Here is a 15,052-nt window from a genome sequence, read left to right as displayed (position 1 = left end):
ATGTTTAACTTGCATCTGGTCATCTAAACAAACTCCCTCTTGATACCATGAAGTGCAGTCAAACTAGCCCTGTTTATATAGGCACAATCACTTTTAGCTGGTCTTGTAGGGGTCATCATTAAACCTTTACAAACATACACTGATCAGCCATAACATTCAAACCACCTCCTTGTTTCTACACTCACTGACCAGTTTATCAGCTCCACTTACCATGTAGAAGCACTTTGTAGTTTTACAATTACTGACTGTAGTCCATCTGTTTCTCTGCATGCTTCGTTAGCCCCATTTCATGCTGTTCTTCAATAGTCAGGACCCCCACAGGACCACTACAGAGCAGGTATTATTTGGGTGGTGGATCATTCTCGGCACTGCAGTGCCACTGACATGGTGGTGCGTGTTAGTGTGTGTTGTGCTGCTATGAGTGGATAAGAGTTTTTAAACACCTTACTGTCAGTGCTGGACTGAGAATAGTCCACCAACCAAAAACATCCAGCCAACAGCACCCCATGGGCAGCGTCCTATGACCACTGATGAAGGTCTAGAGATTCAAGAGTTTTATTGTCATGTGCAGTGCACAGAAGAACCAGCAGTTACACTGTACACTGAAATTCTTACTTTGTTCGTCCTCCAAACATCAATAAGTATTATACATAAAACAAAATTAAACTAACAGAATAAAACTTAGTATAAAACCTTTTTTTTTTTAAATAAATAAATTTAAACTATAAAAAACGTTTTATATACAAAGGAATAAAAATAGAAATAAACTAAGGCAGTAAAAAAGGCACATAGCAGCAGTCATAAAAGGTGCAGAAGAATAATGCAGTGTTGAGAATATACAGTGTATCACAAAAGTGAGTACACCCCTCACATTTCTGCAAATATTTCATTATATCTTTTCATGGGACAACACTATAGACATGAAACTTGGATATAACTTAGAGTAGTCAGTGTACAGCTTGTATAGCAGTGTAGATTTACTCTCTTCTGAAAATAACTCAACACACAGCCATTAATGTCTAAATAGCTGGCAACATAAGTGAGTACACCCCACAGTGAACATGTCCAAATTGTGCCCAAATGTGTCGTTGTCCCTCCCTGGTGTCATGTGTCAAGGTCCCAGGTGTAAATGGGGAGCAGGGCTGTTAAATTTGGTGTTTTGGGTACAATTCTCTCATACTGGCCACTGGATATTCAACATGGCACCTCATGGCAAAGAACTCTCTGAGGATGTGAGAAATAGAATTGTTGCTCTCCACAAAGATGGCCTGGGCTATAAGAAGATTGCTAACACCCTGAAACTGAGCTACAGCATGGTGGCCAAGGTCATACAGCGGTTTTCCAGGACAGGTTCCACTCGGAACAGGCTTCGCCAGGGTCGACCAAAGAAGTTGAGTCCACGTGTTCGGCGTCATATCCAGAAGTTGGCTTTAAAAAATAGACACATGAGTGCTGCCAGCATTGCTGCAGAGGTTGAAGACGTGGGAGGTCAGCCTGTCAGTGCTCAGACCATACGCCGCACACTGCATCAACTCGGTCTGCATGGTCGTCATCCCAGAAGGAAGCTGACGCACAAGAAAGCCAGCAAACAGTTTGCTGAAAACAAGCAGTCCAAGAACATGGATTACTGGAATGCCCTGTGGTCTGACGAGACCAAGATAAACTTGTTTGGCTCAGATGGTGTCCAGCATGTGTGGCGGCGCCCTGGTGAGAAGTACCAAGACAACTGTATCTTGCCTACAGTCAAGCATAGTGGTGGTAGCATCATGGTCTTGGGCTGCATGAGTGTTGCTGGCACTGGGGAGCTGCAGTTCATTGAGGGAAACATGAATTCCAACATGTACTGTGACATTCTGAAACAGAGCATGATCCCCTCCCTTCGAAAACTGGGCCTCATGGCAGTTTTCCAACAGGATAACGACCCCAAACACAACCTCCAAGATGACAACTGCCTTGCTGAGGAAGCTGAAGGTAAAGGTGATGGACTAAACCCAATTGAGCACCTGTGGTGCATCCTCAAGTGGAAGGTGGAGGAGTTCAAGGTGTCTAACATCCACCAGCTCCGTGATGTCATCATGGAGGAGTGGAAGAGGATTCCAGTAGCAACCTGTGCAGCTCTGGTGAATTCCATGCCCAGGAGGGTTAAGGCAGTGCTGGATAATAATGGTGGTCACACAAAATATTGACACTTTGGGCACAATTTGGACATGTTCACTGTGGGGTGTACTCACTTATGTTGCCAGCCATTTAGACATTAATGGCTGTGTGTTGAGTTATTTTCAGAAGACAGTAAATCTACACTGCTATACAAGTTGTACACTGACTACTCTAAGTTATATCCAAGTTTTATGTCTATAGTGTTGTCCCATGAAAAGATATAATGAAATATTTGCAGAAATGTGAGGGGTGTACTCACTTTTGTGATACACTGTAGCAGCAGTTATTTTAAGGTGCAAATTGTGCAACATTATGTGCAAGTAGCAGCAGTCATTTAAATGTGCAATAGTGCATTGTAGAGGATGTTCAATGTTCATGAGGTAAGTTGTGTATGTGACAGTCCATGTTTATTCACAAGCCTGACTGCCTATGGGTAGAAACTGTTGGTCAGTCTTGTTGTTCTGGCCTTTATACTTCTGAAACGTTTGCCTGATGGTAGAAGAATGAAGACGTAGTTTTGGGGGGGTGTGCTGTCCTTAATTATGTTGTGGGCTCTCCTGACCACCCTGGTCTGATAAATGTCCTGTAGTGCAGGGAAGGACGTTCCAGAAATTCTCTCTGCAGTTTTTATCACATGCTGGAGTGCCTTCCTGTCCTCTGCAGTGCAGTTTCCGTACCAGACACAGAAGATGACCAACTCAAACAGCAGCAATAGATGAGCGATCGTCTCTGACTTTACATCTACAATGTGAACCAACTAGGTAGGAGTGTCTAATAGAGTGGGCAGTGAGCGGATACAGTATTTAAAAACCCCAGCAGCGCTGCTGTGTCTGATCCACTCATACCAGCACAACACACACTAACACACCACCACCATGTTAGTGTCACTGAGGTGCGGAGATTGATCCACCACCTAAATAATACCTGCTCTGTGGTGGTCCTGTGGGGGTCCTGACCTTTGAAGAACAGGGTGAAAGTAGGCTAAAAAGGTATGTAGAGAAACAGATGGACTACTGATGTTTCACTAGAAGGCCTGGCTTAGAATCAGCGTTCCAGTTCATCCCAAAAATGTCCAAGGGGGTTGAGATTAGGTATCTGTGTGCCATTAAAGTTCCTCCACACCAGGCTTATTATACTCTGTCTTTCTGAAACTAGCTTTGTGCACAAAAGCACATAAAGCATATAATTTGTTTGACATGATTATTTTTTTTACACTTGTTAGCAATGGGTATGGCTAAAGCACCTGCACTTAATCATTTGAATGAGTATCTACAAATAGTAAACAGAAAATACAGCATATTTTGATATACTAGCAACTAGATGTTGTATTACAACAGGTTATGTAGAATCCAAGGAATCTCTTGGTATTAGTCTGTGATGGAACAATTTAGGAATTTCCAAAAGGATTCATCTTGAAGAGAAATGTACAAAGAACCTGATTTTTAAATGGTGCTTTGTGCAGGAGTGTTGTACTTTTACCACCACTAGATGGCGTAATATGTGCAACTACCTTCATAACACTAAAAAACAATCGTACTTACTGCTAACATTAGGTACCTTTCTTTAGTAATTGTTTCACCTGGAAATTACATTCTCACCCATTTATTTTCTTACTCACTCACACGTAGGGGTAATTTAGAAAGTGTATCTTCCTACAGGCGTGTTTCAAGTCAAGTCAAGTTTATTGTATAGCGCTTTTTACAATGGACATTGTCTCAAAGCAACTTAACAGAATTCAGGACCAACATACCAAAAACCCCTGCTGAGCAAGCCGAGGGTGACAGTGGCAAGGATGAAACCTTGAGAGGAACCAGACTAAGGGAATGTGAGAAAACCAACATGGACACACACAATCAAAAACATTTATTTGTCTTTAAGTTTTGGTTCTTCTGGTTTGGGTTTGTGGTAGGTCCACAGCATGCTTGGATCCACTAAACACAAAGCAAGAACACACCAGACAAAGCACTTAATTCTGTTTAGTGTCAGTTTATTTAACCTTAATTTAATTATTTGAAGAATTTGAGTTACTCTAGCCTCCAAAGGAGGATAAATCAATTTTGAATCAATTTTCTCTCAGTGTTGGATATTTGTAAAGCTGCTTTTAGATCAATTTCACTGTATAAAGTGCAGTATAAAAACTGACTGATTTTAATCCCATTACATGGAAATGGTGCCTAATAAGTTCTATTTATGTAAAATTCGGGCGGCACGGTGGCTAAGAGGGTAGCACTGTCGCCTCACAGCAAGAAGGTCCTGGGTTCAATCCCCAGGTGGGGAGGTCCGGGTCCATTCTGTGCGGGTTTCCTCCGGGTGCTCCGGTTTTCTCCCACTGTCCAAAAACATGCAGCCAGGCTAATTGGATACACTGAATTGTCCTATAGGTACCAGGCCACTAGGATGCATAAACCAGTGCATTGTAGTAACGGTCCATAGCCCAGATAAATAGGGAGGGTTGTGTCAGGAAGGGCATCCGGTGTAAAAACTGTGCCAAATCACTGTGGGCCAGTGATAGCTCAGTGGTTAAGGTACTGGACTAGTAAACAGAAGGTTGCCGGTTCAAGCCCGGCCACCACCAAGTTGCCACTGTTGGGTCCCTGAGCAAGGCCCTTAACCCTCAATTGCTCATTGTGTTCAGCTCACTGTGTAAGTTGCTTTGGTTAAAAGTGTCTGCTAAATGCTGAAAATGTAAATGTAAATCAATAATGCAGATCACGACCCGCCGGCGACCCCTAACGGGAGCAGCCGCGGAAATAGATAGAGAGATTAATGTAAAATTGATCATCACTTTAGCTTATTGGCATCGGGTTTCTTCATTTAGTTGGTCAAATGAAGACATTAGGATGTTGCATTATTATGTTTTTTTCAATTCAGTCTACTCATCATTTAAATCTTAAGTCTTTCCACAGGTTTCCACAGAAAAGCAGTAAAATGCATTTAAAAATTTTTAAAATATTAAATTATACTGTAGTTCATTGAAAAATTAAAAGATCTAAAAGCATATATAAGGATAAAGTGTTACAAAACCCCCAAACAGGTTTAATTTTACCTGAATATTGCTACTTTAAACAAATTATCGGTTATACATTACTCGAACCTTAGATTACCTTTCACTTCACAGTGTGAAAGATTATTGAATTCATCCCCAAGGCCAACTCCATGTATTTACATGTTCCATGTGCACAAAGACATGATATGGAAAAGAAAAATTGTGATCTGATAAATCAGCAGGTTGATTGAGCTGATTTTTATCTAAAAATGATGGTGTAATAAATCATTATGTAGGGAAACCTATTATGTAAGGAAAAAACATGGTTAAGCGGAGTGATTCTCAAACTGTGGTATGAGTACCAACAATGTTGGAGTGTGTCTAGGGTTAGGGTTAGACTTCTATTAACAAGTAAAATCCTTTCTAAGTTGCTAATGTTTTATAAAGTTGTGTGGGATGAACATAATCTTCTAACCACTAAAGACAAATTTCAACTTTTCGGACCTTTAATTCTAGCAATTAATTATAAACGTTTCCTGCATCAGTTTCTTTTTTAAATTCGTGTGAAAAAATATTTAAAACAAGCCACATCATTAAAGCCTTGCAAGTACTGACAGACTTTTAACATACCATAATGTACTTTTATTTTGTCTAAATATGCAGAAAGCTTGTAAAACTGCTTTCCAGGACTGTTTCCAAAGTGTTTTATTTTTATAGAGCCATTAATCTGACATTAATTATTCTTAATGATGGCCAAATTAATCATTTTACTGACACGTGCAAAAGTTACCTCATTAACGAGGTATAAAATATGCCTTAACAACATATCTTATATCTTAACAACACCCAAGCTGCTGATTACCTGCTCTTTATACTGATGCCAAATGCTTTACATATGCCAGGTAAATATGGCAGGAATAGTGAACGTTTTGAAGACTAATAATGTAATTCAATACATTGTTAAGAAAAGCACTGAATCCTCATGGGTTTAAATGCTGGTGTGCAAGAAAGAAGCCAGTGCATACCCCCTGCAGGTGATTCAAATTCAGTCATTTTCAATTTCTCTGCCATTGCACCCATACCAACGTTGGCTCAGGAGAGTCGCTGAACAGCACCCATCCACTCAACGTGTGTGTTTTTGCCAGCTGCTTCTCTACTCTTCAGAGAAGGGCCTTGATGCCTGTCTTCCTTGAGTTTTATTGGGTAGATCAAGTCAAGCTAGAATTGTGAAAAGAAGGTTTGTTAAGTGCTCTAAATGCATTAGTTGTGACAAGTGTCCACATAATTGTGTCCATGTAGTGTACTATTATGCTTTATTCATAGGTCCTTCTAAAACCTTAATTCAGAAATTGTTGGGACAGTATGGAAATGCAAATAAAACGTGCAGACAGTATGAACCCAGGATATTTCACGTTTTGTCAGGTCAACTTCATTTCATTAAATGAAAATGGTAATATACTGTACATTTCATTTGCTTTTCCATACTGTCACATTTTCTGGGTTCTGATTTGGGATTAAACCTGAGAAGCCTGTTTAAGTAGCAGGTCCTCAGGCTTATACAGTGTATCACAAAAGTGAGTACACCCCTCACATTTCTGCAAATATTTCATTATATCTTTTCATGGGACAACACTATAGACATGAAACTTGGATATAATTTAGAGTAGTCAGTGTACAACTTGTATAGCAGTGTAGATTTACTGTCTTCTGAAAATAACTCAACACACAGCCATTAATGTCTAAATGGCTGGCAACATAAGTGAGTACACCCCACAGTGAACATGTCCAAATTGTGCCCAAATGTGTCGTTGTCCCTCCCTGGTGTCATGTGTCAAGGTCCCAGGTGTAAATGGGGAGCAGGGCTGTTAAATTTGGTGTTTTGGGTACAATTCTCTCATACTGGCCACTGGATATTCAACATGGCACCTCATGGCAAAGAACTCTCTGAGGATGTGAGAAATAGAATTGTTGCTCTCCACAAAGATGGCCTGGGCTATAAGAAGATTGCTAACACCCTGAAACTGAGCTACAGCATGGTGGCCAAGGTCATACAGCGGTTTTCCAGGACAGGTTCCACTCGGAACAGGCTTCGCCAGGGTCGACCAAAGAAGTCGAGTCCACGTGTTCGGCGTCATATCCAGAGGTTGGCTTTAAAAAATAGACACATGAGTGCTGCCAGCATTGCTGCAGAGGTTGAAGATGTGGGAGGTCAGCCTGTCAGTGCTCAGACCATACGCCGCACACTGCATCGACTCGGTCTGCATGGTCGTCATCCCAGAAGGAAGCTGACGCACAAGAAAGCCCGCAAACAGTTTGCTGAAGACAAGCAGTCCAAGAACATGGATTACTGGAATGCCCTGTGGTCTGACGAGACCAAGATAAACTTGTTTGGCTCAGATGGTGTCCAGCATGTGTGGCGGCGCCCTGGTGAGAAGTACCAAGACAACTGTATCTTGCCTACAGTCAAGCATGGTGGTGGTAGCATCATGGTCTTGGGCTGCATGAGTGTTGCTGGCACTGGGGAGCTGCAGTTCATTGAGGGAAACATGAATTTTAACATGTACTGTGACATTCTGAAACAGAGCATGATCCCCTCCCTTCGAAAACTGGGCCTCATGGCAGTTTTCCAACAGGATAACGACCCCAAACACAACCTCCAAGATGACAACTGCCTTGCTGAGGAAGCTGAAGGTAAAGGTGATGGACTAAACCCAATTGAGCACCTGTGGCGCATCCTCAAGTGGAAGGTGGAGGAGTTCAAGGTGTCTAACATCCACCAGCTCCGTGATGTCATCATGGAGGAGTGGAAGAGGATTCCAGTAGCAACCTGTGCAGCTCTGGTGAATTCCATGCCCAGGAGGGTTAAGGCAGTGCTGGATAATAATGGTGGTCACACAAAATATTGACACTTTGGGCACAATTTGGACATGTTCACTGTGGGGTGTACTCACTTATGTTGCCAGCTATTTAGACATTAATGGCTGTGTGTTGAGTTATTTTCAGAAGACAGTAAATCTACACTGCTATACAAGCTGTACACTGACTACTCTAAGTTATATCCAAGTTTTAGTTCTATAGTGTTGTCCCATGAAAAGATATAATAAAATATTTGCAGAAATGTGAGGGGTGTACTCACTTTTGTGATACACTGTATATTTAAAAAATAACATGTAACTGATGAAATGTAGGGGATACTGCTAATGTGTTTGTTTTTTTAGGCACCATCAATCTGTGCTTAGTGGATCATCATATTTTCTGGCTCTTTTGTGAAATTTGTTGTTCAACTGCACTGCAATTAATCTATCTGGACAGGTATGATCATGAGCTGGAAATAGAGCGTGCAATGCCAACTTGATCCTAATGATCCTTATTTTTTTGTCACTTTGCCGAGTTGATAAAAGTTAAATAATTGTAGACATGCAGTTTGGCTTCAAAGTGAGCCACAGCTTATGATCTTTCCTAAAACGGTTTTGGTTTACTTAATACTTTGTTAAATTAGGTGTACATAATTGCAAATATTTGAAGAGAATTATGGATTTTATCCAAAGGACATGTGTGAGCATCTACCAGCCGCGGGATTCATACTTTAAACACTTCCAAAGTATTTATTCATCTATTAGCTGGTTTAACCAAATAAATAGTGTTAATTCCACAAAATGCTTCCAGAAATCCGTTGTAAGCTCTAAGCTTTATATTTATATGAAGACTAAATTCTTTATTCAGTCATTTATCTTCAGTTATCTTTCATTCTGATGGCACTTAAGTGGATGTTCTGGTAGCACAGAGAATCACATACTCACTTACATTTATGTATTTACACCTAAAAAAAAATTAAGATTACCGCTCAGGTGCCGCAGCAGTAAAACACGCGCTAGCACACCGGAGCTGGGATCTCGAATACATTGTATTGAATCTCGGCTCTGCCATCCGGCTGGGCTGAGCGGCCACGTGAACAACGATTGGACTGTTGTTTATATAGGGGTAGGGCAGGGTCTCCTCGTAACTGATGCAACTACGACCTCTGCTGGCTGATTGATGGCACCTGCACAGGGGCGGGGAAAGCTGGTCCGCATTGGCACATGTCGGAGGGGGGCGTGGGTTAGCTTCGTTCTCTTTAATCAGAGCAAAGATTGGCATTACTTCAGAGGAAGCATGATCCAATCGTGCAACTGGACGCGCTAAAAGTCGTGAGAAAAAGGGGAGAAAATGCATAAACAAAATATACATATAAAAACATTGAGATCCAGTTTAGCGTGGTCACATACATGATAGTTTTGGCGGATATCATGAAGGAGGGTTAAAAATGCCACCCAGGCAGAATTGTGAGACACCAGCCCTACCTGCAGCACCACAGTGTCTTTAAAATCTGGAAATCATACTGGTACTGTAGTGACTGCTTCAGCAATCATTCATCTTTATGTTGTAATTTTCCCTAGTTTTGTATATTTGTCTCATTTTTTGATATATCCAGTTTCCTGTGTAATTAGGACACATGCTGGTGAGGACTGCTGGCTAGCACATGCCCTCTTTGATGTGTGAAGATATTGGCTGCTTTTTTACACCAGGCTTGGACAGATCCTTACAGAGAGCTTTAACATGTATGGAGGACCACGCTACACTCTATATACTCACACTATTCTCATGCTATACTGCTCTGCCTCTCATGCCGATGTCTCAAACAGACATTAGGAATTGCTGTTGCAATGGCAAACAAAATAAATCACCACATGGCCAGTTGTGTCTGTCGGGTGCCCAGTGGACCAGTGGCACCACTGAGACTTAAACCTGGGACTAATTAGAACAAGTCTTGTTAGACTGCTGTCTCAGAAATTCTAAGATCTGAAACTGCTACTGGTGTAAAATGTTATTTACACTAATGCCACCAGTGATCCTGATCTTGGTAAAGTCATCTTTTGCTGAAGCCATTCCAGATGTTTAATCTGAATCTAAAAGAAACCTGTGATGAGCTAAACAAGCATGGATGTAAGAATCTGAAGGATCTAAAGTGATTATGTGTGGACAAATGGTCTCAGATCTCTTCCCATGTGTTTTCCAGTCTAATTAATCATTATAGGAATAGGCAAAGCATAAATGAAAGGCTGCCGAGAGTTGTGGCATAAATACATTTTGGGGATTTAATAAAAATGTAGCTTGTATTAATATTTTCAATTAAAGAATGAAGAAATAAGCATGAAGTCTGTTTGTACAGCCTGGCATGGTCTTGTTTGCAGGTGCCAATATTTATGAAGGCAACTGTATCTATGGATGAGCTTATCATGCAAAACAATATAACATTTTAGCAACTGGTCACAAATGAGACTTATCTTTTTGCGTGTGTTTGTACTTTTTCTGGATCCGCATCAACATTTAAGTGCAAAGCGTAATTAAAACGTAGGAAACTGTAGGAGAATAAGTCTGTCAGCCGCGGAGCACTTAAAACAATCCTTTTAGATTGGCTCATCAGTCAAGAGTGAATTTATCAAACAGCCGCTTTAAAGTCTGAAAGTGCAATTGTGAAGTGTCATTCAAGGCAATCAAAGGGCGTTAAAATGGGATAAAGAGGTTACAAGGGCGAACCTTTAGACTTCATGGCGAAAACAGACAAGAGCACAGTGAAAGTCAAAAAAATCTGTCAGAACATGTCCTTACCTTAATAGTAAAAATAGCCCATGGATACAAAACTGCACTGACTCCTGCTTAAGAAGCTTATCTGATATCTGTATCGTTTTGAAATAAGAGGAGCATTTACACTGAGGTTCTATGAGTTAGTGATTACCCACACAAAAGCTCTATGAAGCCTTTAATGACAGCAGGCAATTAGTAAAAAAAAAAACACAGTTTGAGCTGGCAACATTTAATGTAGGACACATACAAAATACTCACCTTTTTAATTTTATTTCTGTATGTAAACACTGCTTTATTTAGGTCAGGTGAAACTGCAGGTTTAGTTTTATCACGAAACACTAGGCACAAGGCAAGAATGCCAATCCTTCACAGAGCTTCAGCCTACACTGTATGTCCAAAACCCATTCCACGTATTGAATTCAGGAGTTAACACCTGTTAACAGGTGTATAAAATCAATTATAAAAATTTGTTCTAAGTAGTTTGGGCAAGGCCCTCTGTTCCAGGATGATTGCACCCAGCATGATTTTATGGATTGAGGTCCATAAAGACAAGGTTTGTTAGCACACTGAGCCCTGACCTCAATCCCAGTCAACACTTTTGGGATGATCTGAAATGTCGCTTGTAAGCTAGGTCTTTTTTTTATCCAACATCAGTGTCTTACCTTTCAATGAATCTTTTGACCGGATGAGCTCCAGTTCTCACACACATGTCAAAATCTTATGGAAAGCCTACCCAAAAGAGTGGATGCTGTTATAGCTGCAGGGTTGTCCAAGTAATGTGGTGGTTGAGGGCTACAGTAAAACTACCACCAGACTAAATGTAGGACCCAATGCAATGACTGGATGTAAACAGAACAAAAGAGGAGTTGCGCACACACACACACACACACACACACACACACACACACACACACACACACACACACAATGCCTTGTCTTTATAAGTAATTATTTTTATTTATTAAAGGGAAAAATTACATTCACTGACCACCAAAATGATTTAATGATTAAAAGGGAATGTAAGGAATTAGTCAAACCAAAAGCCTGACAGTGAACAAATGGGGTGAACCGGGTGAATCAAATTAAACTAAAGACTACACTAAATATAAGGTGACAGCACAAGGTGGAACTGCAACCAGGATCAGTACGTTAGCTGCTTGGTCCACCTACACCAACAACCACAGCCCCAATGATTCACTCTCAACTCTAATGAGAAGAAAGTAAAACACAATTGGTTGGAGAGTCGGTTCACTAAACCGACTCTGAGAGTCGCTTACAAATGAGAAAGCGGATCATTGATTCAATTTTAATAGAAGTTCGTTTATTAAAGTTTAAATAAAAAATACAGTTATGTGACTGAAGTAACACAACACGACCTTATACTTTACCACCTGTGTGCTGAACTGATGTCCGGACTTTGTTTAAGAAACCGTTGTGGATGATTAGCGCTGATGAGCGCTATGATTCTTGGGGTTTGTAGTCCTACTAGAACTACAACTACTAGTACCCTGTGCACCCCTCGGCGGTAGTGGGTTTTGCAAGCCGATTCAATACAGTCCAACAGGCTCATGGTCACATACATTTAAGTTTAAGTATGTCATTTATACTTCAAAGAACGTATTAAACATGTTTGCAATGGTTACAGTGGTTAATAACTACATATATTAGGCAATATTAACAAATGCAGCTCGAAATTAAGCTAATTATTATTTAATAGGCATGCAGTGTCAAACTGTGGACTGTACTTTTATATATCATGGACTGTACTGCAGATGTAAAATGTACTTGCCGCAGAGCATTACAAACATGGATGGATGGATGGATGGATGGATTGATAGATAGATGATAGAAAGATAGACAGACAGACAGACAGACAGACAGATAGATAGATACTTTAATTATCCCAAGGGAAATTATTGGCCTCCAGTAACTAATACAAATACAAATAAAGTGAGTAGATAGGTGGATAGATGTACATAAACTGGACAATGCTCAAACAACATGGACAATTTATATCCTCTGTAAGGAAATGAAACTAAATGAACCCTCTCCAGTTACACGTGGTCACAGCTTTACTGAAGCCAGCGGAGAGACTACAAATGAAAGCGCGTCTATTCTGACAAGTTCAAACAGTACTGTTTGTTGGTTTAAGTTTCATAAAAATATTTTTACCCGTAATGTCTTATATTGCAGAAATGTTTTTTTTGGCAAGAACAAAACGAATTCTCAGTAATGGAACATGATTCTGAGTTCAGTTCTCTATTTCATACATCCTTATGTAAGATACCAAGAGGGTTCTCAAGGTCACTGAGGGGGCTAAAAATGCATACACACTTTTATAAATGTTTTTTATAGATCTGTGGACTTTTTTCAAAGTTGAAAAAGGAGACGTCCTTTGTTGTCTGTTTAAATTTAGCATTACATCTAGTTTTCAGTACACTTTTGTTGAAGTGTGGATATACTTTTTGGCCCTCTACACTTTAGCGTACCTAATTACTCGATTGCATTATGCTTCCTCTCTACTGATGTTGATCTCCACCCTTGTTAAGGAGAGCCGAGACTGACACACGGCCCCTCCGACAAGTGTGCAATAGCCAACTGCATCTTTTCTCCTGCACGAAGCAAGTACATATGCGGATCAGCTTTGTGCATGGACAGCCACACCCTGATCAACGCATTATTTACTGTCTCTGTGCAGACGCCATCAATCAACCATGCATCAGTTATGAGGAATCCCTGTCCGGCTCCTACTCTGTATGAGCAACAGCCAATCATTGCTCATGTAGGTGCCCAGAGCTGAGGTTCGAAACAATGATTTTGAGATGTCAACTCTGGTGTGCTGTGCCAATGGAGCACCCAAATACCATAATATAGTGTAAGTAAATGGTTTTTCATGTACCCTTAACAATACACAAATATATATGGTTTATAGAATAGGTTATCTAGAAAAAGATGATGATGATGTGTGAATGAAATGGCTTTATTTGTCATATATACATATATATATATATATATATACAGTATATATATATATATATATATATATATATATATATATATATATATACTAGTCTACCACTGTTCAAGAATTTGCAACAATTAACAGTTAATCATGATTGACTAGTTGTGAATGACAGTTAGACCCACTCCAAGCCCCTTCAATTATCTAGACTTTCAGATTTCAGTTTAAACACGTTCATGCCAGTCCTGAAAGAGCTGCAATCCTGAGGACCTCCTTTTTTGCTATACATTTGCATGTATACGTAAAGAGGAGTCAATTCTCTGATTCCATTCAGCATAATACAAAGCATTGAAGGTTTGATTATACAAAACCACTGTATAAGGATGGAGGACAGTGTGAGGTATGAGGACAGTGATAGCTCAGTGGTTAAGGTACTGGACTAGTAAACAGAAGGTTGCCGGTTCAAGCCCCACCACCACCAAGTTGTCACTGTTGGGTCCCTGAGCAAGGCCCTTAACCCTCATTTGCTCTTTGTGTTCAGCTCGTTGTATAGGTCACTTTGGATAAAAGAGTCTGCTAAATGTATAAGGTAGTGTTTTCCAATCATGAAATGAAAAACAAGATTCTACAATTCTATTCTTATTGTATCAATTAAAACCCTGATGTGCACATACAATAATAATAATAATAGTAATGTGATAAATAGATTAAAGGTCATTGATTGAAGAAATAAGTGTGTGCATGCACCCATAAAGTACTATCTATCAATCACTCTGTAAAGGGTGTGTTTACAGTCTCAGATGTCAAGACTGGCCTCATTATAAAAGGGCAAGGTTTCAAAAGGTGTGCAGACTCCTGGATATCAGCAGTAAAATCTGGTAAACTCTACCTTTCCTTACACTGACTCAGGTAAGAATACCAAGACGCTACGGCAAACCCGAATACTACAACAAATGACATTAATATATTAATTTTGTATTATTTTATGGCACAGTTTAGCTGTTTATTTGTAATGAAGCATGTGGGTTCAGTGCTTTCATTGTTAACCTGTGCAGAGTTCACATAATCAAAGCAAAAATGACCAGATAAGTGTGCAAATAGGGTCAGTAACAGTAACAGTAATGTGAATGAGAAATAGAGGATTCATGTGCAATTCTGATATTTAATAGTCAATCACTATTCAGATTCCAAAGTGTGGACATACAACATATGACCAACAGTATTTGAACTATACTGTAAACTTGTAGGATATCCTACTCCAAAAACACAGCCATTAATATGGAGTTTCCAATCCCTTTTTTGGGCTGTCTTTAGGAATTTGT

The sequence above is a fragment of the Trichomycterus rosablanca genome, chromosome 25, assembly GCF_030014385.1.
Source record: "Trichomycterus rosablanca isolate fTriRos1 chromosome 25, fTriRos1.hap1, whole genome shotgun sequence".
Lineage (NCBI taxonomy): Eukaryota > Metazoa > Chordata > Actinopteri > Siluriformes > Trichomycteridae > Trichomycterus > Trichomycterus rosablanca.
The sequence above is the reverse complement of the archived record's forward strand: the minus strand, read 5'-3'. Positions refer to the sequence as shown.